This window comes from Corythoichthys intestinalis, chromosome 4 (genome assembly GCF_030265065.1).
Source record: "Corythoichthys intestinalis isolate RoL2023-P3 chromosome 4, ASM3026506v1, whole genome shotgun sequence".
Lineage (NCBI taxonomy): Eukaryota > Metazoa > Chordata > Actinopteri > Syngnathiformes > Syngnathidae > Corythoichthys > Corythoichthys intestinalis.
Window position 1 is genome coordinate 3,355,893 of NC_080398.1, and position 24,430 is coordinate 3,380,322.

Sequence of the window (24,430 nt, forward strand, 5' to 3'; positions counted from 1 at the left end):
ACAGTAGGTGGTTGTATGCCCCTGATAGTTGCTTAAAATCCACCATTAAGCTATGTTTTTGAGTTTTTGAGCTTGTTAAGCTTCTGTTTACAGTGCAGTCAATTTTATTGCTTGTTTTTTTTTTTCCATTCTGCAGTTTTAAATAAAACACTCAATACATTTTCTGGTTCTTTCTTTGAATATATAATCAGATCTCAATATGTATGTATATATATAACATATACGTATATTACATTCTTGCATCGGGAGAAAATGGGTTTATTTTTTTACATGTAAATTTTAAAGCAAGCACTATTGTAATTTTACTTGAGTAGATTTTTTCTTAAATACTTCTACTTTAAGTAATTTTTTTTACACCTGTATCTGTACTTTTAGATCAGCATAAAAAGTGAGTACTTCATCCACCACTGCTAACCAGTCATACTTTATTTGACAGCATAAGACTGTCATAAGATCAAATGAACCCCAATGAAGCTTGAACCAATTTGCTGCAAAGCTTCATTGCTTCAAGAAGCTTCGTTTGGCCATCACTGCTCCCTTGAGGGAGACAGTCAAACTCTGCTGCCACCTGCTGTCAACACTGTTGTCGTCCAACATGCCTCCGAGCATGCATAGTGGTACAACAGATGTAAATAACAATCAAAATTCATATTCTGTGCTAATTATTTCTTCAGTTACTGTTCCAGTTGTTTCATTAATTGCTAGTTATGGTATTTGGTAACACTTTATTTGACAGTGGTGCCATAAGACTGTCATAAGACATGACACTGTCATGGGCATTAATGAATGCTTATGACAGTTGTCATTTAGTCTCATCCGGGCAAATGATCTTACATTTGAATGGATGTGAGAGATCCGAGTCGCACATAAATAGAGTTAGTGACAAAATTAGCTGGATGACACTTTGTCATAAGCATTCATTAATGCCCATGACAGTGTCATGTCATAATTATGACAGTCTTATGATGCCGCTGTCTAATAAAGTGTTACCTATTAACCCGGATAAATCAACAAATAAGCCGCAGGATTCAAAATGAGGGAAAAAAGTAGATGCTTATAGTCCAAAAAATACGATAATTAAACATGTTTCGACTGACCCAACACGGAGAACTCTGACATTCACTGATAAGCCAAGTAAAGTTTTCTCCTTCCCACAATCCGACAGCTTGAAGTTAGTGACTTTGCCTCTAACTGTCATTCCTAACATGAGAGCAAAATCCCAACTAAAACTGTCATTGTCACATTTTTTTCTTCTCCACTTCAATCTCCTGCCAAAAGCTTCCAGCTGCGTAATTGAGAGTCCGGCCCAAGCGTCTTAATGCAATTTCAAATAAAAGACTGCGCGGCTGAAGGTTGCCAGAAGCCGAACTAAACGGATTCAAATGGAATCTAAGTGGATTTTGACACCGTGGCCCAGTCAAGGTCAAGCCGGGCTCCGACTTTTTGTGTGGCGCAGCAACTCGGGGTGCCGTCGCTTGAGGATAATCCTGTAAATTGCACTGGAAATTGACTTTAACCCACACCGGACCACCGGCGTCGCACAGAGTTAGCTTAAAAAGAGTCGGCAGACGCAGATTTCCGAGATTTGAAATGGAACGAGACAGCCAGATTGTGTAATCCCCGGTGAAAACAAATGTAGTCTTCATTCAGTGTTTTTCATTTGCTCATCTGCTTGTACTCGCGAGCAGCCAAAGCCAGGTCGGTCATTTCCATTCTGGCTCGGAAGCGGGGTATTTAGAGCGATTCCGTCCGAGGCGGAGCGGATAAATTTAGCGCCGTGTACTGATTATTTTTAGCCAAAATCGACAACTGAGAGGGGATTACCGCTTTTTTTTTCTTCCCCTTTTTAATTTCCATGAATGTTTACGCAACACGGTGCGGACAGATGACAGCCAAGTGCATGAAATGAGCTCATCCCAGTGTAAACGATCCGGGAGAGTCCAGCAGCCGCTGACCTTTAGCGCGAGACTGAAGGCCGCTCGGTCGGCTGTCCGTTCAAGTGTGCTCTTGTGTCCGTTAATGTTCCGTTCAGTCCAAGAATTTCAGCGTTTAAGCTTGGACGCAACGTGACAGTTGGCATAGAAGATGAGGTTGAACTCAAAATGAAGGTTGAATCATTTAAAGCATGCTTCCAACAAGTAGTCAAGTACATTCATTTTCTTTGTTTTTGTTATTTATGGTTTAAGTTTTGGTGGAAAAGAGTCAACACCTCTTCTAGGACATACAGCGGGGCAAATAAGTATTTAGTCAACTACCAATTGAGCAAGTTCTCCTACTTGACAAGATTAGAGAGGCTTGTAATTGTCAACATGGGTAAACCTCAACCATGAGAGACAGAATGTGGAGAAAAGAAAACAGAAAATCACATTGTTTGATTTTTAAAGAATTTATTTCCAAATTAGAGTGGAAAATAAGTATTTGGTCACCTACAAACAAGCAAGATTTCTGGCTGTCGAAGTGGTCTAACTTCTTCTAACAAGGTCTAACGAGGCTCCACTCGTTACCTGTATTAATGGAACCTGTTTTAACTCATTATCAGTATAAAAGACACCTGTCCACAACCTCAGCCAGTCACACTCCAAACTCCACTATGGCCATTAACTGGAAATCAACTGAGGGAGCAATTATTAGAACATGGAAGACATACAAGACCACTGATAATTTCCCTCGATCTGGGGCTCCATGCAAGATCTCACCCCGTGGCGTCAAAATGATAACAAGAACGGCGACCAAAAATCCCAGAACCACACGGGGGGACCGAGTGAATGACTTACAGAGAGCTGGGACCACAGTAACAAAGGCTACTATCAGTAACACAATGCGCAGCCAGGGACTCAAATCCTGCACTGCCAGACGTGTCCCCCTGCTGAAGCCAGTACACGTCCAGGCCCGTCTGCGGTTCGCTAGAGAGCATTTGGATGATCCAGAAGAGGACTGGGAGAATGTGTTATGGTCAGATGAAACCAAAATAGAACTTTTTGGTAGGAACACAGGTCCTCTCTCGAAAAAGAATACTGAATTGCATCCGAAGAACACCATACGCACTGTGAAGCATGGGGGTGGAAACATCATGCTTTGGGGCTGTTTTTCCGCAAAAGGACCTGGACGACTGATCTGTGTAAAGGAAAGAATGAATGGGGCCATGTATCGAGAGATTTTGAATGAAAATCTCCTTCCATCAGCAAGGGCATTGAAGATGAGACGTGGCTGGGTCAGCATGACAATGATCCCAAACACACAGCCAGGGCAACAAAGGAGTGGCTTCGTAAGAAGCATTTAAAGGTCCTGGAGTGGGCCAGCCAGTCTTCAGATCTCAACCCCATAGAAAATTTGTGGAGGGAGTGGAAAGTCTGTGTTGCCCAACGACAGACCCAAAACATCACTGCTCTAGAGGAGATCTGCATGGAAGAATGGGCCAATATATCAGCAACAGTGTGTGAAAAGCTTGTGAAGAGTTACAGAAAACGTTTGGCCTCCGTTATTGCCACCAAAGTGTACATAACAAAGTATTGAGATGAACTTTTGGTATTGACCAAATACTTATTTTCCACCATGATTTAAAAATCAAACAATGTGATTTTCTGGGGGGTTTTTCCACATTCTGTCTCTCATGGTTGAGGTTTACCCATGTTGACAATTACAGGCCTCTCTAATATTTTCAAGTGGGAGAACTTGCACAATTAGTGGTTGACTAAATACTTCTTTGCCCCACTGTATTTGGTTTTCAAAGGAGACAATTAATTAAAGTATCATTCCAAAACCGATTTTGAGGAAGTTGAGAAACCTCAAGTTGTTTAGTGATGCAATAGCTTGATGCTAAAATAGCCGCCGTCATGTTTGTTTGTGTGCATGACTTCTAGAGACTTTTTTTTGTGGCTCTAGAGATGATAAGCATGCCTAACAAATTTCATTTGCCTAAGTTAATGTGGCTTGAGGGGCTGAATTTTTGAAAAATAAAAACTGAAGATGAAAAAGCAGGTTTTTTTGTGTTTCATTAGCTTAATGCTAAAATAGCCGCCTTTAGGTGTCATTTTCAGTATGGATTCATTCCAGAGACTTTTCCGTGGCCCTGCACGTTATAAGCATACCTACGAAATTTCATTTGGCTACGTGAATGTGGCTTCAGGGGCTGAATTTTTGAAAATTTAATTTTAAATGTAGGAAGCTCAAGTTGTTTCATGGTGAAATAGTTTGATGCTAAAATAGCCACCTTTCCGTGTCTTTTTGGGCATGGATTCTTGAGACTTTTTTGTGGGTCTAGAAATGATAATCATGCCTACCAAATTACATGTGGCTGAATGAAAGTTGCTTCAGGGGCTGATTTTTTGAAAAATAAAATTTGAAGTTGAGAAAGCTCAAGTTGTTCCGGGATGCGATAGCTTGGTGCTAAAATAGCCACCTTTCCGTGTCTTTTGGCCATGGATTGTTGAGACTTTATTGTGGCTCTAGAAATGATCAACATATCTACCAAATTTCATTTGGCTAAATGAAAGTGGCTTCAGGGGCTGATTTAAAAAAAAAATAATAATAAAATTTGATGTTGAGAAAGCTCAAGTTGGCTCATGTTGTGATAGCTTGATGCTAAAATAATCGCCTCTCTGTGTCTTTTTGGGTATTGCTTATATAGACTTTTTTGTGGCTCTACACTTAATAAACGAACAAAAATTTCCCTTGGCTGTATAGATGTAGTTCCAGGGAGATGTAGTTCCAGGGAAAAATACAATTTGAGGTTGAGAAAGCTCAAGTTGCTTCGTGTTGTGATAGCTTGATGCTAAAATACCTGCCTTTATGAGTCTTTTTGGGCATGGATTCTGAGACTTTTCTGTGTCTCTACACATGATAAACATGCCTACCAAATTTCATTTGGCTAAGTGAATGTGGCTTCAGGCGCTGAATTTTTAAAAATTAAATTTGAAGTTGAGAAAACTCATGATGTTAAGTGTTGCAATAGCTTGATGCTAAAATAGCGACCTTTCCGTGTCTTTTTGGGCTTAGACTGTTGAGACTTTATTGTGGCCCTAGAAATGATCAACTTATCTACCAAATTTCATTTGGCTAAATGAAAGTGGCTTTAGGGGCTAATTTTTTTGAGAGAAAATAAATTAGAAGTTGAGAAAGCTCAAGTTGTTTAGTGTTGCAATAGCTTGATGCTAAAATAGTCACATTTATGTTTTGACTTTTTTGTTGATGTACAGATGATAAACATGCCTACCTAATTTCATTTGGGTAAGTAAATGTGGCTTTGGGGGCTGAATTTTTTAAAATAAAATTTGAAGTTAAGAAAACTAAGGTTGTTTAGTGTTGCAATAGCTTGATGCCAAAATAGTCACCTTTATGTTAGTTAGTGGGCATGACTTCTAGAGACTTCTTTGTTGATGTACAGATGATAAACATGCCTACCAAATTTCATTTGGGTAAGTAAATGTGGCTTTGGGGGCAGAATTTTTACAAAATAAGATTTGATGTTTAGATAAGTGATGCAATTGCTTGATGCTAAGATTTTCGGCATAGAGTCCAGAGACTTTTCCGTGGCTCTACACATGATAAATAGGCCTACCAAATTTCATTTTGCTAAGTTAATGTGGCTTAAGGGGCTGAATTTTTGAAAAATATAATTTGAAAGAGAGAAAGCTTATGTTGTTGAGTGTTGGGATAGCTTGATGCTAAAAAAGCCGCCTTTACGTGCCTATTTGGGCATGGCTTCTAGAGACATTTTTGTGCCTCTACACGTGATGAACATGCCTACCAAATTTCATGTGGCTATATGAATGTAGCTCCAGGGGCTGAATTTTTGAAGAATAAAATTTGAAGTTGCGAAAGCTCAAGTTATTTAGTGTTGCGATAGCTTGATGCTAACATAGCCACCTTTCTGTGTCTTTTTGGGCATGGATTCTTGAGACTTTTTTGTGCCTTTACACATGATGAACATGCCTACCAAATTTCATGTGGCTATATTTATGAGGCTTTAGGGGCTGAATTTTTGAAAAATAAATTTTGAAGTTGAGGAAGCTCCTATTGTTTAGTGTTGCGATAGCTTGATGCTAAAATAGCTGCCTTTACGTGCCTTTTTGGGCATGGCTTCTAGAGACTTATTTGTGCCTCAACACGTGATGAACATGCCTACCAAATTTCATCTGGCTGAGTGAGTTTTTCAAAACTTCAGGGGCTGAAGTTTTGAAACACAAAATTGAAATTGAGAAAGGTCAGGTTGTTTCGAGGTGAAATAGCTTGATGCTAAAATAGCCACCTTTCCGTGTCTTTTTGGGCATGGATTCTTGACTTTTTTGGGGCTCTACAAATGTTAAACATGCCTACCAAATTTCATTTGGCTAAATGAAGGTGGCTTCAGGGACTGATTTTTTGACAAATTTAATTTGAAGTTGAGAAAGCTCAAGTTGTTTATTGTTGCGATAGCTCGATGATAAAATAGCCGCCTTTACATGCGTTTTTGGGCATGGCTTCTAGAGACTTTTTTGTGGCTCTACATGTGATGAACATGCCCTCCATATTTCATGCGGCTATATGAATGTGGCTATATGAATGTGGCTCCATGGGGCTGAATTTTGAAAATACAATTTGAAGTTGATAAAGCTACAGTTGTTTATTGTTGCAATTGCTCAATGCTAAAATAGCCGCCTTTCTGTGACTTTTTGAGCATGGCTTCTAGAGACTTTTATGTGGCTGTACACATGATAAACATGCCTACCAAATTTCATTTGGCCAAGTGAATGTGGCTTGAGGGGCTGAATTTTTTTAAATACAATTTTACGTTGAGAAAGCTCAAGTTGTTTATTGTTGCGATAGCTTGATGCTAAAATAGCTGTCTGTCTGTGTCTTTTTGGGCATGGCTTCTAGAGACTTTTGTGGCTCAATTTTTTTATGTTCCCAACCCGATCACTTGATTATTCAAACTAACTAGTCCATAGATATAAATAAGTAGTCAATTATTGATAGCTGCAGCCCTAGTTAGCATTCCCTAGCAAACCCAAAAACTGACAAAAACTAACTGTAGCTCATTTGCATTGAGAAACAACACTCATAAACACAAATAACCAGTTAGTCCAAATCACGATGGACTTCAATGTGCTTTTTAAACACAGAAACATATATAATCATACATTCATCCCAGTGGCATTTGTTGGAGCACATTTATTTCTCTGAAGCGTGTTGCCGCGAAACCAAGACTAATTGCATCACATTGCAGCACTAAAAGAAAAAGCCCAAAGGACATTTAAATGATCCTTAAATCGTTAACAAAAAAGATTTTTTTTCAACCAAATAAAACAAGCATGGAATATGAGAACAACACCAGAGGCTGCCTGACAATTCCCTCAATGGGCGTTGATTAAATAAAGTTATCAAGGCTCTCGGGGGACATGCCAAAACACACACAAACACAATGCGTGGATATCTTTATAATTAATTGCTACAAATGTTTTGGACGTACGGAAAGCTGCTAATTGATTGCGCGGCAGTCGTTTTTTTTTTCTTTTTTCGAATGAACATTACCTTATTGTAACTCACAGTATCTTATTTTTTACGTTACTTTATTGATATGACGTGTTCTGTCCTCACTAAACGAGTAGTTCAGTTTGAAGTCCAGCAAACAAGGCAATTGTGATTTTTGAAGCTTTTGACTTCCTTCACTTTTGACAATTTGTAAAGCTGTAACACACATATGTACACTTATGTTCAAAAAGACACGGATTTTAACAATAAAACACTTGACACAAAACAATTGTTCAAACGTCCGTTTAGTCTGATGAAGATGTAAATTTAGTAGATTGAATTAGGCTAATTTGCCTAACAAAAATTGGTCGCTTAAATGCTACGAATGCGAACATATTTACAATGGCGTACGGATGCTATTTTTAGACCGTGACATTGCCATCCTAACGAGGAAGTGGGTCTTTATAGACACGCCCTTGCATACAATCCATGTTATTTCTGCTTGTTTTCTCCGGTAATCTTTCGGGGAAAAAAAGAACATGCCGATCAAACAGTGCTGTTCTGGATGTGTACAAACGACTCTAGACATTACGACATATGAAGGATGTTTTCTTCATACGTTTCTCGAAACCAAAAACTCGGAGAAAAAAATGAGAAGAATGGATCAACTTGTGTGGACAATTTCCATAACAAAAGTCGCTAGCTTAAATGCTAAAATGCGAACATATTTACAATAGCATACGGATGCTATTTTAGATCGTGACGTTGCCATCCTAACGCAGAAGTGGGTCATTATAGACACGCCCTCGCCATGTTATTTCTGCTTGTTTTGTCCGGTAATCTTTCAAAAAAAGGAACATGCCGATCAAACACTGCTGTTCTGGAACTTGTAGAAACGACTCTAGACATTACGACATATGAAGGATGTCTTCTTCATACTTTTCTCGAAACCAAAAACTCAGAGGAAAAAATGTGAAGATTGGATCAATTTGTGTGGACAATTTCCCTAACAAAAGTTGCTAGCTTAAATGCCACGAATGCGAACATATTTACAATAGCGCATGGATGCTATTTTTAGACCGTGACATCGCCATCCTAACGCAGAAGTTCGTCATTATAGACACGCCCTCGCATACAATCCATGTTATTTCTGCTTGTTTTCTCCGATAATCTTACAAAAAAAAGAACATGCCAATCAAACACTGCTGTTCTGGAACTTGTAGAAACGACTCTAAACATTACAACATATGAAGGATGTTTTCTTCATACACTTCTCGAAATCAAAAATGTGAAGAATGGATCATGGCTATCACCCCAGGAGGAAGCCTCTTCTGAAGACGGTACACAAGAAAGCCCACAAACAGTTTGCTCAAGACATGTCAACAAAGCACATGGATTACTGAACCCATTTCCTATGGTCTGATGAGACGGGCGGGGTTTCTTACAGTCTTCAGAAGAGGCCTCCTCCTGGGGGTGATAGCCATGCACACCAATTTGATGTAGAGTGCGGCGTATGGTCTGAGCACTAACAGGCTGAACCCCACCGCTTCAATCTCTGCAGCGATGCGGACAGCACTCCAGTAACAAGTCACATGACATTTTGGAGGGAAAATGGTCTGTAGGACCATGGCCCCCCAAAAAATGTTTACTACATATGAAATGTTAATGGCATCATGTTGCTGGCGTTAAACTGGTCTTTTGGACGTCCGCGCAAGTTGATCCATTCTTCTTGGAAGGAAAATGACAAGCAGTACTCAATTTGGACATCTAGAGATGTACGTAGTTTCTAAGGGATGTACTCACTTTTTGTTGCCAGAGGTTTAAATTTTAATGGCTATATTTTGAGGTATTTTGGGGGGGGGAATAAATTAACTCGATTATATAAGCTGCACACAGACCACTTTTATTTGTGTCAAAGTGTCATTTTGTCAGTGCTGTCCCATGAAATAAATATCTGCAGAAATGGGAGGGGAATACTCACTTTTGTGATAGACTGTATATTAGCTGAAACAACTTACAGCCTTACGTGGGCCGAACCAGAGTGCAGCGATCCTTTACAGTGATACCTTGTTTTTCCCTGTTAATGGGGACCAGAACCCCCCGCGATAAGTGAAAAACCGCGAAGTAGCGCCCCCCCCCAAAATTCTGTTTTTTTGTTTATTTGTATTGTGTGTTCAATGTATTTATTCAAATTTAGCATTTGAAACCGATACATATAAGACTTTTTTTCATTCCCCCCCCAAAAAAACTGTCCCACCGAATTATTTTTAAACAAGAATAACATAGAAAAATGCTTGTCTTTATTAAATGCTTCATTGAGTGAGTCCACTCAAATCTGCTCAAGCTGCTGATTTACACACAGTGAGTTGCCACAGAAACTGTTTAACAAGCTAAACGATGATGGACACATGCGGCGCCTTGAAGTTTCGGCTTCAAAGCTTCCATGGCAAGATCAAACATCAAAAATACCGGAGCGTTGGCTCCCGCTAATTTGTCACGGTAAGTAATTTTCATTGCTAAGGGACACCTGGTTGTGCTGTAATGTAGCGCGGGGATTCTGGGATTGACAAACTCAAATCTAGCGTCATCGTTACCCTTGTTATGCTTGTTTTTGATACCTGTTGCTTGCTCTTGTGGGATTGTAATCAATAAATTTCATTTATTCTGCAATTTCTAATCAATAAACATTGTCTATTTTGCAAAAGTGTGCCTGTTACTGATTCACCGCGAACCTGGATATTTCGGAAAACAAACCCTAACGTCTGTCAATCATGTCAAACTTTAACAAGCAACTCCAGTGCACTGCCTGACCAAGAAAAACAGCAGGAGGGAGAGTGAGAGACTATGTAATCGAATCGGAAAAGTGCTATAAAATACAGCATTCATTCAGTTATTTTTTTAATTAAAAAAAAAAAAAAATCAGCGATGGACTGAAGGCGCGAGTGATCATTGTATACTGCTCCTCAGTCATACAAGGCGACAGTCGAACCAGACTCAACGCTACCACCAGAGGGCAGTGTATCCTCCATCATTAAACAAAATACAATACCTTTGGACCATTTGGATAGTTATTTTGAGATTTAAGGGTACTTAAAGGGTTAATTCCGAATTACAGTGCCTTGCAAAAGTATTCGGCCCCTTTGAACCTTGCAACCTTTCGCCACATTTCAGGCTTCAAGCATAAAGATTTAAAATTTTAATTTTTTGTCAAGAATCAACAACAAGTGGGACACAATCGTGAAGTGGAACAAAATTTATTGGATAATTTAAACTTTTTTAACAAATAAAAAACTGAAAAGTGGGGCGTGCAATATTATTCGGCCCCCTTGCGTTAATACTTTGTAACGCCACCTTTTGCTCCAATCACAGCTGCAAGTCGCTTGGGGTATGTTTCTATCAGTTTTACACATCGAGAGACTGACATTCTTGCCCATTCTTCCTTGCAAAACAGCTCGAGCCCAGTGAGGTTGGATGGAGAGTGTTTGTGAACAGCAGTCTTCAGCTCTTTCCACAGATTCTCGATTGGATTCAGGTCTGGACTTTGACTTGGCCATTCTAACACCTGGATACGTTTATTTTTGAACCATTCCATTGTAGATTTGGCTTTATGTTTTGGATCATTGTCCTGTTGGAAGATAAATCTCCGTCCCAGTCTCAGGTCTTGTGCAGATACCAACAGGTTTTCTTCCAGAATGTTCCTGTATTTGGCTGCATCCATCTTCCCATCAATTTTAACCATCTTCCCTGTCCCTTCTGAAGAAAAGCAGGCCCAAACCATGATGCTGCCACCACCATGTTTGACAGTGGGGATGGTGTGTTCAGGGTGATGAGCTGTGTTGCTTTTACGCCAAACATATCGTTTTGCATTGTGGCCAAAAAGTTAAATTTTGGTTTCATCTAACCAGAGCACCTTCTTCCACATGTTTGGTGTGTCTCCCAGGTGCCTTGTGGCAAACTTTAAACGAGACTTTTTATGGATATCTTTGAGAAATGGCTTTCTTCTTGTCACTCTTCCATAAAGGCCAGATTTGTGCAGTGTACAACTGATTGTTGTCCTATGGACAGACTCTCCCACCTCAGCTGTAGATCTCTGCAGTTCATCCAGAGTGATCATGGGCCTCTTGGCTGCATCTCTGATCAGTTTTCTCCTTGTTTGAGAAGAAAGTTTGGAAGGACGGCCGGGTCTTGGTAGATTTGCAGTGGTCTGATGCTCCTTCCATTTCAATATGATGGCTTGCACAGTGCTCCTTGAAATGTTTAAAGCTTGGAAAAACTTTTTATATCCAAATCCGGCTTTAAACTTCTCCACAACAGTATCTCGGACCTGCCTGATGTGTTCCTTGGTTTTCATAATGATTTCTGCACTTTAAACAGAACCCTGAGACTGTCACAGAGCAGGTGTATTTATACGGAGACTTGATTACACACTGGTGGATTCTATTTATCATCATCGGTCATTTAGGACAACATTGGATCATTCAGAGATCCTCACTGAACTTCTGGAGTGAGTTTGCTGCACTGAAAGTAAAGGGGCCGAATAATATTGCACGTCCCACTTTTCAGTTTTTTATTTGTTAAAAAAGTTTAAATTATCCAATAAATGTTGTTCCACTTCACGATTGTGTCCCACTTGTTGTTGATTTTTGACAAAAAGATTAAATTTCATATCTTTATGTTTGAAGCCTGAAATGTGGCGAAAGGTTGCAAGATTCAAGGGGGCCGAATACTTTTGCAAGGCACTGTATGCAGAAATTCGGGTTACGTGGCCACTTTAGGAAGCTAATTCGTTCGTAACCTGGGACTATCTGTATATTGAAAAGGTGATATATCGCGATATTTTGTAGACAAAAAGGTTATCGATACCCATTGATGGCGCTAGACGTCCATGGCTTTTTGACTGAGAATATTCATATACTTATCCTTTTATCCAACTTTTTATTTATATTTGTTTAAATGTATTTTTTTTTTGCAATTAATCAAATAACTGGAACAGTAACTGAAGAAATAATTAATACAGAACATGAACTTAGAATGTTATCTGTACTGCCGCCATGCATGCTAGGAGGCATGCTTTGATCATAGTTTTTTTTTACTTTTTGAGATTTTTTTTTTTTTATCTTTTGAATTCATTCATTGCCATTAACAGTAAAATGGAGATTATTTACAGTTTTTCCATGTTTCTTTTTTATCTTTAATATTTTTGATGTCATTTTTTTTTTTTTTTAGCTATTTAATAATGTATGTAATAATGGATTGGACGCCAACGGCATCCAATGAGTTGGAGAAAAAAAAATATTCAACATACCTTAAGTTAATTTGAAGTATTTTTATCTTAATTCTTGATAAGTATATAAATGCAAATGATAGTTGTCATAATAATTTTTTGTATTATTTTGCAAATCGTATTTTCTCGCAAGAAATATACATTTTAGTGCAGTATTTTTGTTTTTATATAATTGAAATATTTTATAAGTTTTTTTTAATTTGTCAAATATTTTGTTATTTTCTGTAATATTTGGTGTTTCTCTAAATATTTTATAAGTTTTTCATCCACCATTTTATTTTTTCCTCATCTAAGATTATTATTTTATTATTTTTGTCCATTTTTCTTGTGCCATTTTCCTATTCCCCGCTCAATATGTTTAATGTAATACATTTTTATTTGTATCTTTTTTTTCAACAACCAGCCAAAATAAGGCTATGAGGTGACGACATCTGTTTTGACTTCTACTCAGACATGAACAACGGTTTGGTCCTTCCTGTTCAAAAACAGAGCGAATGGGTGGAAAAGTAGGAAGAAGCAGCGTGGGTGTATTTACAGAACCTGCGGACAACACATGTTGACCTGGCAGGACGCTCCTCCGCCGCGGGCAGAAAAGGTAAGCGGCCAAAGCGGCGTGACGGCTGGGCCAGATGCCAGCCTGACAGCTTTGGACAACCACAGCACGTTAGCAATGCTCCATCGTGGCTTCTAGTATGCCAGAATAAAGCACTCGCGGCGGATTTTTCTTTTTTTTTGTCAGCAGAGTCGACACACTTCTGTTTCATTATTGTTTTACAATGATAGTTTTGGGGTGTTTACTTGCTCTTTTGGGGCTTCAGATCAGAGGATGTTGTAATTGTTTGTCAACTGCAGGTTTGCGAAGCCATTTGAGACATTAGTTGTGATAAAGGGTTGTTTTCTTCGGTTCAATATAAAAATGAATGTGACTTGTGACTAAATGTGACATTTGGGACTAGCGGTGGGAACTTCTGGGTAGCTTACGATACAATATGATTTTTGATACAAGGCTCACAATAACGATCTCACAATATGGCGATACGAGAATTATCGTAATAAGGGTCAGGAAATCATTCTACGATATACACTTTATTGAGTTTTGGTCAATTGCTGTTGATTCTGGGGTATTTGGGTTACTGATCAGAAAGTGAACAAGATGTGACTCAAACTAAACAGAAAATGACCTTTAAATGGCCTAAAATGAACATGAAGTGACCCATAAATGCCTCCAAAACTGTGAAGACTGGCTGCGAATGCTCTGTTTCTATACTATTGACGGCACTAGAAGTCCAATCTATTTTTGACCCTCCCAGTCTAAATAAATTGGACATTTAGTGCCGTAAAAGCATTCCAAAGAGCTAACACAGACACTATTCTAGTGGAAGACTTCAGTACCAACCCGTTTGTTGCGTAGTCCCCGGGTTACAAACGAGCTCCATTCCTACGCTGGCGACGTAACCCGGATTTGCGTGTAAATCGGAATTAATCCTTAAAGTAAATTTCCAAATAACAATCCAAAAAGTCCATAAATAACAATCCAAAAAGTCCAAATGTATTATATTTTGTTTAATAATGGAGGATAAACTGCCCTCTGGTGGCAGCGTTGGGTCTGGCTGGACTGTCGCCTTGTAAGACTGAGGAACAGACTCATCTGGTATGGATAAAGGATAGCTGCGCTCTGGTTTGGCCCACATAAGGCTGTAAGTTGTTTCAGCTAATATATGTTTGTGTATGCATATTTAATTAAGTTCAGAGCTACAGTTTGTGGAGTTATGTGTGAGCGATTTGCTATGAGAATTGTAAATACGTTAGCATTCGTAGCAGTTAAGCTAGAGGACTTTCATCAGGAAAATTAGGCTGATTTAATGTACTAAATTTATATATTGATCAGACTAGATGGATGTTTAAACAACATTTGTTTTGTGTCAATTGTATTATTTTTAAAAATGAGTATCATTTTGACCTGACCGTATGTGCGCGCATCATGCCTACTGCCTGAAAGCTGAGTTCAAGCTAGGCGCTGACGCTAATGCACAGCTACATCGCCGCCATAGCTGCCCGCCTCTCTCGGTCTTTGCTGATGTAATTGCTGCTTGAATTCTGATTTGGGAGACTTGACAGTTCAGACAGCAGCCACATTCTAGAAAAATGTGGCCCAGATCAGATTTTAACCACATACGAAAGTGACCCAGATAGAATTTGGAATGGTCCACTTCTATGCAACTTGTCCCATTCAGACCGTCAAGTTAATGCCTCACTCGAGTCAGAAAAACACGAAAAAAAAAACAATCAGATTTGTGAATTAAGACCTGCGGTATGAACCTTGCCTAATTCGCACAGAACACAAACTTTGAATGTTATATACATCTGTACCACCGCAATGCATGCTGGGAGGCAAGTTGGACGACAACAGCGTTGACAGCAGGTGGCTTGTCTGTGTCCCCTAAGGAAGCAGTGATGCCAAATGAAGCTTCTTAAAGTAATAAAGCTTCAACGCTTCATGGTGGTTCATTTGCTCTCAAGTGGTCTTGAGCCCTAAGAGGCAAACAGTGTTGAGAATTCTATGGCTGTTTGTTTAAAAAATGAGATGAATGTGCTTGTGTTACTCTAAGAATAATTTGTTATTCAATTTTCTATTTAGACATGATAGCTTTCCCACAGGGTTTGCCTTCAAATGATTTGTTTTCTTTCTTTCTTTCACAGCACGAAATCCACAAATTGTAACAAACCCGGCAATCATCGTTGTGTTTTTTCACTGTAGTCTGTACTGCATTTGTATTGACTATTGACTACACGTTGATTTTTGCTTGTATTTCATGGGGGGGACAGATGTGAAATTGTAACAACAATAAAAAAAAAAATGTCCCAAAAAAAACGTGGCTGTACGTTTGTCGGTGCTGGTCAGGAACACAAAAGCACATTAGTGGCGCTGAGCTCATAAGTTATCTGGCGCTTAAGCCCGCTTTTACCCGATAAGTCTCGCTATAATACTTGCAACTGTGTGCCTTGGGACAGCATTTGCCTCAAAAAAGTATGTGATGTTCAGCATTAGGGATTTAACAATATACTACAATACTTGTATCTAGGGCTGCAGCTATCGAATATTTTAGTAATCGAGTAATCGACTGAAAATTCTATCGATTAATCAAGTAATCGGATAAAACAAATATATTTTTAGGTGAAGAGCAATTATAAATATACATGAGAAAACAAGACATTTTATCTAATCTTGAACCATTTTCAGTCAATCAATGTCTTTATTTTCGATGTATATTGTTGAGAACAGCCAACAATTGCATCTCAGATGTAACTAGAATTAAAAAAAAGACAAATTCACTGCTTTCACTCAAAAAACCTTTAGATCTTATTAAAAAATATATACATACATATATATATATATATATATACCTAAAAATGTCGTTACGCTTGATAACACACATCACTTAAAAGATTTTTTCCCACGTGTTTCAATTGAAAAGCCATTTTTAAGTTCTAGTTAAGTTTTAAGTTAGTCTAAACTGTAAGTCCTGATAGGATTTTGAGTTTTTGCAGTGTTCAAAATAAATGTATGATACAAGCTGTATTGGAGCACATTAGGGACCAGTGCTACTTGGTGTTTTATCCAGCAATGACTACTAAGCTAAAATTGATAGTTAGCATTATTGAGTTTTTATTTTACACCCTTATCACTCCACAAAGCTATGTTATGTTAAAGCCTGTATGTAAGACACATTAGCCACGCATCGAAAGTGGTCATAATTAATAGAAACCTAGCCCTCTGCAGGGCTAACGTTACGTGAGCTAGTGACTCAGACAGTAACGTTAATCTTATTTATTAGCGCTTAGCGCTCTTTATTAGCGCTTAGCGCTCTACTGCTTTAATATGGCGGCTGTTTTTTAACGCTGCCCAGACGTGGCCGAGTCTGTCATTTTGCATCTAGTTCAACACACATGTGATCTCTCTGAGACTCATCAGATGATACCTGCTACCAACTTAACATCATGCGGGCTAGTTTTTAGCAACGTCGGCGTAGTTTGGAGCGGCTGTCGGCTGCGGAAATGTTTAAAAAAAATTTTTTTTATTGCTTCTTCCTCTACGCACGTGACGTCAGCACGTTGTCCCGCATTAAAAGTAGTCCGAGTGAAACGTGATGCTTCGAGCTGTCAAAATAAACGATTACTGGAGGTGAATAAAATTACTCGGATCAATTTTTAAACTCGAGTTACTCGAGTTCGAGTATTCGTTTCAGCTCTACTTGTATCCCTGTAGTTTATCGATACAGTGCCCTCCATAATTATTGGCACCCTTGAAAAAGCTTCTAACATTTTTTTTTTTTTAATTCAAATAATATGGGACCTTAATGGAAAAAAAAGAGAAAAACTCAACCTTCAATACAAGTGCATTACTTCAGTGGGGGAAAAAAAATCCCACATAAAGAAAAAATTATTTGACATCAAATAATGTGTGTCACAATTATTAGCACCCATGGTGTTAATACTTTGTCCAAAGGCCCTGGGAACCTTGTTAGGGTGCATGGCATCATGAATGCTTTGAAATACCAGGACATTTTAAATCAAAATCTGTTGCCCTCTGCCCCAAAGCTGAAGATGGGTCGTCACTGGGTCTTTCAGCAAGGCAATGACCCAAAACATATGGCCAAATCTACACAGAAATGGTTCACCAGACACAAAATCAAGCTCCTCCCATGGCCATCTCGGTCCCCAGACCTTGTTTTGTTGGCAAAAGGGGTTGTACAAAGTGTTAACACCAGGGGTGCTAATAACTGTGACACACATTATTTGATGTCAAATATTTTTTTCTTTATGTGGGATTTTTCCCCACTGAATGAATGCACTTGTGTTGAAGGTTGGATTTTTCTCTTTTTTTCCATTAAGGTCCCATATTATTTGAATTTAAAAAAAAATATTAGAAGCTAAAAAACACAACTTTTTCAGGGGTGCCAATAATTATGGAGGGCACTGTATATGAGTCTCCATAACCAGCGGGATCAAAAAATTTTAAGTCGTTCCATAATAAAATCCCAATTAATTATTTTTTTATACAAGTATAACCAAACTTAAAATATCTATATAATTATCAAATTTTATGCTAGATGCACAAAAATTACCAAATGCAGAGATAATCACCTATATTTTCAGGATCAATAGCAATATTTAACATATCATATTAGGTTTTTCCCCCAAAATAGTTTTCAACAGCTAATAAATAACTCATTTTTGACACAAGAAACTTAATACTTAAGAAAAGCATGCAGCATCTTACTTTTACTCAAAAAAAGCAAAATTAGCATTTTTCTATTTACAATCACAATTTACTTAGGTTGAATTCCGCTATTGTGTCGAGATACAAAATCCAACATGGCAGCCGACATGAAACAAAGAGCATTTTAAGTTGAAAATTCCTGTCAATTAATGCTTAAATCCCAGAATTTCTATAAATATAAATGTAAAACAGTCTAGATTATTGGTTAAAAGCAAAAAACGGGCAGTTATCGTTCATTTTACGTAAATATTTCAAGCCAAAGTTACGGTATTGTGTAATCCAACATGGCGGTCGTCACGAAACAAATAGCTTTTTAAGTTGAAAATTCTTGTCAATAAATCCTTTAATCGCGGAATTTCTACAGACCTGAATGTAAAACAGTCAAGATTCTTGGTTAAAAGCAAAAAAGGGCAGTTATCGTTCATTTTACGTAAATATTTCAAGCCAAAATTACGGTATTGTGTAATACAACATGGCGGCCATCACGAAACAAAGAGCTTTTTAAGTTGAAAATTTTTGTCTATAAATGCTTACATCGCATAATTTGTATGATTTGTTTGAATTCCACTATTGTGTCGAGATACAAAATCCAACATGGCGGCCGACACGAAACAAAGAGCATTTTAAGTTAAAAATTCCTGTCAATTAATGCTTAAATCCCAGAATTTCTATAAATATAAATGTAAAACAGTCTAGTTTCTTGGTTAAAAGCAAAAAACGGGCAGTTATCGTTCATTTTACGTAAATATTTCAAGCCAAAGTTACGGTATTGTGTAATCCAACATGGCGGTCGTCACGAAACAAATAGCTTTTTAAGTTGAAAATTCTTGTCAATAAATCCTTAAATCGCGTAATTTCTATAGATATGAACGTAAACCAGTTTAGATTTTTGGTTGAGAGCAAAAAAGGGCAGTTATCGTTCATTTTACGTAAATATTTCAAGCCAAAGTTACGGTATTGTGTAATCCAGCATGGCGGTCGTCACGAAACAAATAGCTTTTTAAGTTGAAAATTCTTGTCAATAAATCCTTAAATCGCATAATATCTATAGATATGAACGTAAACCAGTTTAGATTTTTGGTTTAGAGCAAAAAAGGGCAGTTATCGTTCATTTTACGTAAATATTTCAAGCCAAAGTTACGGTATTGTGTAATCCAGCATGGCGGTCGTCACAAAACAAAGAGCTTTTCAAGTTGAAAATCTTGTATATAAATGCTTACATCGCGTAATTTCTATAGGTATGAACGTAAAACAGTCTAGATTCTTGATTAAAAGCAAAAAACGGGCAGTTATCTTTCATTTTACGTAAATATTTCAAGCCAAAATTACGGTATTGTGTAATACAACATGGCGGCCATCACGAAACAAAGAGCTTTTTAAGTTGAAAATTCTTATCTATAAATGCTTACATCGCATAATTTCTATAGATATGAACGTAAAACAGTCTAGATTCTTGGTTAAAAGCAAAAAAACGGACAGTAATCTTTCATTTTACGTAAATATTTCAGGCCAAAGTTACGGTATTGTGTAATCTAACATGGCGGCCGTTACGAAACAAAGTTTTTTAAGTTGAAAATTCTTGTCAATAAATCCTTAAATTGCATAATTTCTACAGATATGAACGTATACCAGTCTTGACTTTTGGTTGAAAGCAAAAAAGGGCAGTTATCATTCATTTTACGTAAGTATTTCAAGCCAAAGTTACGGTATTGTGTAATCCAACATGGCGGTTGTCACGAAACCGAGCTTTTTAAGTAGAAAATTCTTGTCAATAAATCTTAAATCGCGGAATTTCTACAGATATGAATGTAAAACAGTCTAGATTCTTGGTTAGAAGCAAAAAAGGTCAGTTATTTATATTTATATTAATTATATATGTTCATTTGCGTAAATATCAAGCAAAAGTTACACTAATTTTATCCATTGCTTTTTTTCACAATGTTTCAAAGTGCTAGCCTGGTGCTATTCAATATTATATTTACCTTGAATCCTCCACCAAATAACACTTGAGACACTCCTGCCTGCTTGTATGCACTAAAACCTTCGTCCTGTTTCCACCTAAATCTCGCTTTAGAACGCAGCGTGTGTTTGGGTTGATCAAAGTGAAAGCCAACTCAACGTTCTGCTTGAGTCGGCCCCCTACTGGAAGGCGTGGCGCAATGTCTGTGGGAGCTGTCTTTTCAACTGATGGTGGAGTCTATGCTCGAACATTTAGTTTATTGCTTTTTAAAGCCTGAATTTTGGAAAAAAATCAATTTAATGACTTTTAATTCTTTTTAATAACCCGCATAAACCCTGTATTAAATGCGGGGAAAATGTATATTTTTTCAACAAATGTGGCATCGGTACAGCATCGAATGATACCACGCTGCCGGAATCGGAATCCGTATCGGAAGCCCAAAAAATATCGGTGTATACTGTACAACTCCAAAAATTCATCCAAGACAATCACCATAAAGACTGGCCAACCACCACATTGTGGCAGTAGGCGTCACCTGGCTAAAGAAGCAGAAGAGCCGGAATTCCACATCGGCATCCAGCAGCAAAATTCTTTCCGGCTCGGGAGGAGGAAATGAGAAGTTTGATGACACTCTCTCCTCCTGGGAGAAATGCAATTACGCCACGTAATGAGAGCGCCAACAGCGGGCGGAAATGGGGCTCGGCTCAAAAAGACGCTTTACCCAGCCGGATTTTGACACAAAGCGTGGACTGTGATGGACTTGCGCGCGCCGTAAATCTAGCGTTTTAACACGGCGAGTCGATGCACGTCGTCGTAAAGGTGTCGGCGAGCGCCGCCGTGTGATGGATGAGCGCCTTTTGCTACTGTATAGCGTAACAAGACAACACTGACGCTGAGGTGAGGAAAAACTGGGAACTTATATGAAATTTCAGAAATAAACTTCATGAACTCCTTCAAAATCGATGTGAAAAGTCATCAAACGGAACCAGAAAAATTGAGTGTTGTCATTAGCAAGGCTGCGAGCGGGACAAAATGGCTCTCTGTAAATAATAAGGTATAAATAATTAAATGTAAAACAATTAGGACTTATATATAAATACAGAATCATGACTAATAAATAATAAATACAACAAAAGAATTCTAATAAAAATGAACTCAAATATTTTAATAAATTAAATTTAATATTCATAAAATATTTGAAAAAATAAATTAAAAATCCCAAAAAACATAACAATCATTATAAAAATAACAATTCGAATTAAATTTTGCTGCTTAGAATATGTGACGTTGCAATGGTTTGTTTTGAAAGTGTCTGCATTGAGTTTTATTGAGTTGAGTGGTTATACTGCCCTCTCGTCTGCTTCATTTCACATGGCTGAATACAGCTGCACCCTGTTAAGACCACCATAAGCTAAGTTTTTGTTTTAGCCACTGTTATTTTTAATGCATTCGTAAATTAGTTTGAAGGTATATTTAGCCCATATTTGTGGGAATATGTGTGTGAACCATTTGTTAGGTGCATTGTAAAAAAATATAAAAAATAATAGTATTTTATAGCATTTAAGCTAGTAGACCTTTGCTATGTAAATTAGCCAATTGTTCTTTTGTTGTACATAGATCCTTGTTTATTTATTTATTTTATACCATTTGAGGCTAAGCTCAGGTATTTAAATTCTTTACGTTCCTCATCCGATTACTCGATTATTCGAACTAACTAGTTCACCGATTAATCGACTGCTAAAATAATCGATAACTGCAGCCTTACAGAATAATGTGTTATATATTTACGTATAGAAATAAAAAAAATATATATAAAGGTAAACACATTAATATTCATTCATTTTCCGAGCCGCTTATCCTCACGAGGGTCACGGGGGTGCTGGAGCCAATCCCAGCTAACTATGAGCAGTAGGTCGGTTGCCAGCCAATCGCAGAGCTACATTATTATTATTAAAAGTAATAATAAAATACAGTAAAAGTACAGTAAATTACAAAAACATTAAAAATTATATAAATATTTCATAACATTTGATATAACAAACAACAAAATAGAAAATATTACCTAAATAGTTAAGTAATAATCAATCATATTATTTAAGAAAAATAAAGAATACAGAAAAGTTGCATAAAAGATGTTGAAACATCATAAACAACATTGTTTATGTCTTAGGTAGCTAACATAAGTGTTCCATAAGACGTATAAATACATCTTTGGTTGGGAATGAGATAATAATGAATACATGATATGCAGAAAATAAATAAAATATTGACAGTTTAATAACTGATAATTCAGACTGAGAAGGAGTTGATGTGGTTACACTACAGACTAGTGGTAAATAAGTCAAATAATTTTCTTTATCTTTGTGCCGCTTTGAGTCAGGTGACACTAAAGCCAAAATCCTTCATTCATTCATTCGCTGCCAACCCTCCCACAACAACCTAATTGGCCGTCTACCGCCATCATTGAGTTCAAAAATTAAAAAAATTCTTCCTCTGTCCGAGATGCACCTTCCCACTAATTAGTTTATCATTAATAGACGTCCAATCCATTTGGAGAGGGAGGGTTGGCTTCCATAGACGACTTAACTCATTCAGTGCCATTGATTGTCAACAGCAGCCAATGAGTTCACTGCCAGTAACTGCATAAAACTATCATAATGTAACCTTCATTGACTGTTTTCTCATCAAAAATTGGGGGACGCCACTGTCAACACGCCAAAACGACTCATCTTCAACCTAAACATAAAAAACCCAAAGAAAAAGCCAAATAATCACAATTAATACGTATAAGTTTGACTTTTTAATGCTTATTTAAAGCTAGAATTCCCCCCAATGTTGATATATGTTGAGTAACACTCTATAAGTACCCAAACAAAAAAAAAATATATTTTTTTCACACAAAAAATACACTTTTAAACTACAAATAACACGAAAATAAACAAACTCCAGGACTACCGTGTTGTTATGTCCATGCTGAAAGCAGAAGTTATATAAAGCAAAAGCAAAACTAACTACCTATCCGGCTCCATCCTCAAGCTTTTCACTGACATTCCTAAGCAGCGGACACACACGCAAGATCACCCCGAAAAAGATGATAGGAACCCGGCCACGAGCTGCAGTCAAGACACCTACCGGCCCAAAGGAGCATCCGCATCCGGCGGATGAGGCGAGCGAGGTCTTGGTCCGTCCACCGCCCGATCAAAGCGTTCCAAATCTCGGATGCCGACTGCGCTTCGTCCACCCGGCTGCTAACGATCAAATTGTCCCCGACTTGAAGCGCGGCGTAACTATTTAGTTACACTGCAAATGGAGCCGAGGCTCGTCCGGAGGAGGCGTCGCGCTGTGAAGGACATAGACTTTAAACCAATAGGAGTGAAGCTTCCGCGTCGTAAGGGCCAATCAGGTGGCGGCCGAGAGGTCGATCAAAAAGTGAGAAATTCAAATAGGCGGGACTTTACGCCACCCTCTCATCGGCTTGTATCCCTCCGCTTGCTTTGAGTCTCACGCTGTCCCAACATTTCACCGGCTAATCTAACTTACTTACAATAAATGTCAGCTTGAATTACCACAAAATTCCTCGAAAATACTGTCAATGCTGCCGATAAACTGTTTGACATTGAGTTGTGCACTCTTGACATAGCTGTTTAACAGTAGCGATAGCGACTCCACTGATATCCGTGATTTATTGACACTCTCTCCGTTTTCAGTCAGTTCACACTTTAAATAATAAAGTTCAAACAAAATGTTATTAATGTTGCTAACGAGCTGTTAAATTTACCTTTTCCCGGCTGTGACAAGAGCACGAGCAAGAAGTATACAGACTACTGTTCTACTTTGTGAGGTTGTCGCGGATGAACACCATGTTTACAGTGAGGAAGGCGGGGGAAGATGACGTCAGAGGTAAGGGAAGGAAGGTGGCGTGCGCTCGTGACAGGCTAGCACGTGCGATCACCCATTTATTAGAAAGTATATTATTTTGAAATTTGACTTGTGGGAATACTTGGTTAAGCAGGAAGTAAATATGCGCAATGACGTAATTTCATACATGCGTGCCATTTTCTGCAGTCACTCGCTGGCTGCCATTGACGGTGATAAACGTCCACTTTTTTTAACATGAGCAGGCTAGCAGAGAACGATTATGAGTCAGTGCAATTGACGGCGATAGACGTCCAATCAATTGGAAATGCGAGGGAGTTTTTAGGGTTACTTATAGGATGTAACAGTATTTAATAGAGTTTTCAAAACTGAGATGTTGTATACGATATTTAATTGCAAAAGTATTGATTAGGGCTGCAGCTATCGATTATTTTAGTAGTCGATTAATCGATAAATGATTAGTTCGAATAATCAAATAATCGGATACGGAACATGAAAAATTAAATTACCTGAGCTGAGCCTCAAACGGTATAAAAATAAAATAAAATAAAAAATGATGATCTATGTGCAACAAAAGAAC

The 24,430-nt window shown here is 38.0% G+C and overlaps 1 protein-coding gene across 3 annotated transcripts in view; it reads right to left on the reverse strand.

The window, feature by feature from the left end:
- LOC130915067 (myocyte-specific enhancer factor 2D homolog) overlaps positions 1-23,831 on the reverse strand; it is a 222,180-nt gene extending 198,349 nt beyond the window's left edge. For all 3 annotated transcript variants that reach the window (XM_057834767.1, XM_057834769.1, XM_057834766.1), the window contains exons 1-2: positions 23,753-23,831; positions 23,107-23,314 (exon numbers count right to left, since the gene is read on the reverse strand). The gene's annotated coding sequence lies outside the window, so the exon portion shown is untranslated. The remainder of the gene's footprint in view (positions 1-23,106; positions 23,315-23,752) is intronic.
- Positions 23,832-24,430: the final 599 nt, after the last annotated feature.